Genomic DNA, 4,873 nt, shown 5'->3' on the forward strand with positions numbered 1-4,873 from the left:
AGATGCATCATATGAATGAATGTATGCAGAAAGTAGCTGCAACATCTGGTGATATGAGAAAAGCTCTTGGTATTTGCAGGTTGGTATTTCTTTTTAATTATTTATAATTGTTTTACAGTCTACAAATTCTCGTAAATTCTTTAAGGCGGAAAGAGCTTTTATTTCGCTTTTTAGGGGTGCGATAGAGATGCTTGAAACTGAGCTTAGAGAATCTACCTGCACTTCAGCTTTGACATCCATGGTAATAGTTATCTAATTTTCTCTACTTCATTTTCATGTAGGTGAGGGTTGATCATGTGGCTATTGCTTTGTCGAGGGCTTACAAATCACCAATAGTTGACACTATACAATCCCTTCCACAACATCAACAGGTACCGTTTTAAACACAATTAAACACATTCGTTTCAGTGTTTTCATTTAAATAGGTCAAAGTGAACGGGTCATAAACGTCTAAGTCATTTCATTCAAAGATTTAGATAACTATTTGTTTTTATATTGCATTGTAAACACAACTAAACTCAATTCTCTATATACTAAGAATGGTCAAAAGTCAAAACAAGATTAGTGGGTCAATGGTCAACCCGATCTTTCCTTTGAAGTAGACTAATTTCCTACTCTCTATTTGGTGTAGATTGTACTATGTTCTGTTGTGAAGCTGTTTCGTAAAGGAAAGAAGGATACAACAATAGGAGAGGTATAACCATATCATCTTTCTTTCATGATAAAAGATGAAATATCTATATATTCTAATCAAAATTAGTTAGTTTACAGTTGAACAAGTTTTATATCGATATCTGCAAATCAACATTGATACCACCTGTTGGTATAATGGAACTTTCATGCATGTGTAAAGTGCTAGGTGATCAGGTAACCAACCATCTGCACCTATCAATCGACTTTTTATCTATTAAATATTCAATAAAAATGTCTTTTTTGTTGCAAATTCTTATAAATTGCTATCATTTTATAGGGAATTCTAAAACTCGGTCAATCCTGAGATGATAAAAAATGTTTAAAACTCGTTGCAAGTAGATGAAGCCGACATCAGTTTTGCATTGCAGGTACAATAAACAACTTGTGTACATTTTTTTTCTGTCAAAAAAAGGCGTGTTTTCTGTATAATAAGCACCGAATTTCTTTGTTTCAGGGCATTCGTTTCTTTAAGAACTGTCTTCAGTAAATTGCAACATCAACACTTGCAATGTTTGTCAGGTTAACTGTAAAGGTCACTGTTTTTTAGCCTCTTACATTTCATGTGTTTGCAATTGAAAACTAAAATGCTCATGATGTTCTGTTCACTCTTTTACAGATTATGCAATCGTGCGCGCGCTTGACCATAAAGGTTTCAAACTGAGCTTGTCAATGGTGCATGTAATACAACAGAGCAAAACTCGTGATATTAATATCGGTTTGATACTTTAATTAAAGTTATATAATTCTTTTTACCGGAAAAAACAATTCTAGATTAGCGTATTCTTTGTTGTTTATTTTGGTATTCAATTTTTGTTAGTGATGCGTAGTTAATTTTGTACCTTTTATACTTTTGTAGTTAAATGTGAGGGTTCCTCCACCAAAAACACCTAACACCAAGCTTAACCAATAAAAGCGCCCTCAAGATGAATCGCCAGGTAAACATTACACACACACCAATCCTAGGCATATCAAAACCTCTATAGTGATGTGTTTGATCAATAACTCTACCCATAGTCCTTTAGATTTATAACTATACCTTACACTAATATGCATAAATTATCATCCATGATACCAGTAATACTTCAAAGAAGGGACGCGGGAAATGATAGGGACGTCAGACACCTTTTGTACAGCTGCCAGGTAGGAAAAAACGTAGCTGCAGTCCGCAGTTCAGCAAGCCACATTGTGTTGATATATTTTGCGCAACTTATGTAACTAACACACTTAGTGTTAGTAACCTAAGTAGCAACCATAACAAATGTACAAACTCTTGGTTCCAGCTGATGTATCTAACCTAATGGTTGTAACTCAATGACAACAGCTTAACATAAATAAAAATCTAGCCCCCCCCCCCCCCCCGCATCGCGGCGGGTTACTTTTCTAGTTATACCCATAAAGTGTCTTAAAAGTTTAGATAATGTGCAAATTTACCCCCCTTTAAAACAGTTTGTACTTTCTTGTACGTAATGCTATAAAATTTATACGTGTGTAAAATAACTAAAAGGGTAAAAAACCCAGTTTCGTATTATAGATAAGACATGGCCATATGGTCAAATATAACTAACTACATAGTGCGACATTATTTCTCTACAAAGCCAAAATCTGCAATTTAATTTAGCCCCTTGTTATTATACTAATAATCAACAACTATTAAAACTCCATAAACACAATAAACATATGAAAATTCCTAAATTTATAACCATGTTTGTGTATATATGAAAACCCCAATACTCCATATCAACTCTATATACACAATACACAAAAATATAATGTACACTAAACCCTAACCCTTCACAAACCATATAGAATAGTTACCTGGTACGAAAGGCATGAAATACCTTCGTCATTGTGGGAAGACATGAAGACTGCAAATTATTAACCAAAAACAATTGTACGTATAACTGATGAACGTGTTCCAAATGACGGTTAACATAACATTTAGACAAAACATGAAAAAAAATGTAACAGAATGTTTAAAGCGAGTCAACTTAAAGTTTGAAGTAAAAATTTTATTTTTAAATAAGAGTTAAATGTCATTTTAGTCCCTGTGGTTTGGGTCATTTTGGCAGTTTGGTACAAATGTTTCATTTTTCGCCTGTGGGTCCAAAAAGGTTTCACAGTTGCCATTTTAATCTATTAGGTTAACTTCATCCGTTATTTCTGTTAACAAGAAGGGCAAATCTAGTTCCAGTTGAGAACTTCAAATTTACCCAGGTCTTTCAAAATTAGAGGGGGCAATCCTGACCCAAAAACTAATATATGAGTCAATTTGAGTAAAGAAATTTAGAAAATGGGTTATTTTGGATAAAAGAATTTAGACAAGGGGGTCAAAATGGGCATTTAAATACTTGTAAGTCTTATCTACGGGTCATTGATTAAATTAGAATAGCGGGTCATTGGGGTTCTAGATTAAAAGAAACCACGGGTGAAGTCTTCAATTCACCTTGATTCCTTGAAGAACATTGATTTCACTGAACAATTGAACATCATCTTCAATTCTTCAACATCGACGCCCAACCTCCACCATCGCCGCCGTCTCCGCCGCCGCCACGGGTGAAGACGTGAAGTCTTCAATTCCCCTCAACCCTCTTCGTTCCCCATAAACCCGATTAAATATCTTTGTTCCCCATAAACCCGATTAAATATCTTTGTAGATCGTTGCATATTCACGGTATCTTTGTACATCCAGTATGTTATCTCTATTTCTCCATTAAATGTTGGAATAAGATTTGCGAATTTGACTATGGTAGAAATTGGGGAGGATCAGGAAGTTGAAATTGCTAAAGGTTAAATATTGATGCTTGTTATTATTGCTTAAACTTATTAAGATGGAACATAAAGACATATGTATTGATGTATAAAACATGTTTAAAGCTGTCATTAATGATTCTGTTTGCTGTATAAAACCTGTTTAACCTGCTGTTAATGCTTCTGTTTGCTGTTAAAGCTGTATTGAACCTGTTTAAGCTGATGCTAATGCTGTTTAAAACCTGTTTAAGTTGCTGTTGATGATTCTGTTTGCTGTTTATAGCTGTATTGAACGTGTTTAAGCTGTTGTTAATGATTATGTTTGCTGTTAAAGCTGTATTTAACCTGTTTAACCTGCTGTTAATGTTGTCTAGAATTTGCTGTATAGTGTTAATCTGTTTAGTGGGAATTTGATTATGTAATTAGCACTTCCTTGTATACCCATTCCATATATCCATGGTAAATAAAACATTTTTTACTTAAAAAAAATATGTTCTTCGATTAATTGTGGTGCAATCACCCTTTTTTTAAAATTGTGCAATCACCCTTTGTTTAATGCATATTAGTAAAAAAAAAAAGAGAATTCTGACCCGACCCGACCCGAAACCCGTTCTGACCGGGACCCGTTCTGACCCGAACCCGTTCCGACCCGAACTAAAACAACCATTTTTTTAATTGACCCGTTTTGACCCGAACCCGTTTTAACCCAAACCCGTTTTGACCCATGACCCAACCCGACCCGAACTGACCCGTTTGCCAGGTCTACCTCATGCCAAAGAAACACACAGTGAAATACTTGGTTAGTTTTCTCTTATATGTTGCAAGTAGTTGAAGCTGTCTTATGGAGAGTATGAGGGACAGAGTAACATGGGTTCATGTGCACTTACAAGACACCGTCACCATCGAAGGGAAGATGGGTGTCCTACAGGCGCCCATGACTCTGTGGGTGACCGCATCTTGCTGAGAACAAAGGGACCACTCCTTTGTTTCTTTCTCACACGTCTTTTTTAGAGTCTCATGATATAAAGTAGAGGCTAGAGAGATGAAAGAAATCTTTTATTTCACATTTGAGCTGTACAGACCTTTCCATGGCATGGCTATCAAGTTTAAGAGCATTCAGTAAAAGTTGTACATTCTTCTATACGGGTGGGGTGGGTAGGGGGAGATAAGAAAGCCCCCCTGTGGTTGTTAACGGACGCCAACGCCCTTCGGTCCCCAGAAACACAGATATTATAATAAAAACATTCAATTTCTATAATATGTACCTTGTTTTAGAGAGGACTAAGTGGCGCACGCTAACAGCTCCCAAAAATTTGTTTATATGTTTTATTTATAGAATGACAATTATATATTTTTGCTCTCTTATTATATATATATATATATATATAATATATATATATAGAAAGAGAGAGAGAGAGAGAGTTAGGATCCT

The 4,873-nt window shown here is 35.3% G+C and overlaps 1 long non-coding RNA gene across 1 annotated transcript; it reads left to right on the forward strand.

Moving 5' to 3' along the window:
- Window positions 1–244: 244 nt before the first annotated feature.
- Window positions 245–820, forward strand: LOC110922460. Its single transcript, XR_002583177.2, has 3 exons — window positions 245–371; window positions 632–694; window positions 772–820. It is a non-coding gene; the product is annotated as an uncharacterized LOC110922460 (long non-coding RNA).
- The last annotated feature ends 4,053 nt before the right edge of the window (window positions 821–4,873 follow it).

The sequence above is a fragment of the Helianthus annuus genome, chromosome 17, assembly GCF_002127325.2.
Source record: "Helianthus annuus cultivar XRQ/B chromosome 17, HanXRQr2.0-SUNRISE, whole genome shotgun sequence".
Classification (NCBI taxonomy): domain Eukaryota; kingdom Viridiplantae; phylum Streptophyta; class Magnoliopsida; order Asterales; family Asteraceae; genus Helianthus; species Helianthus annuus.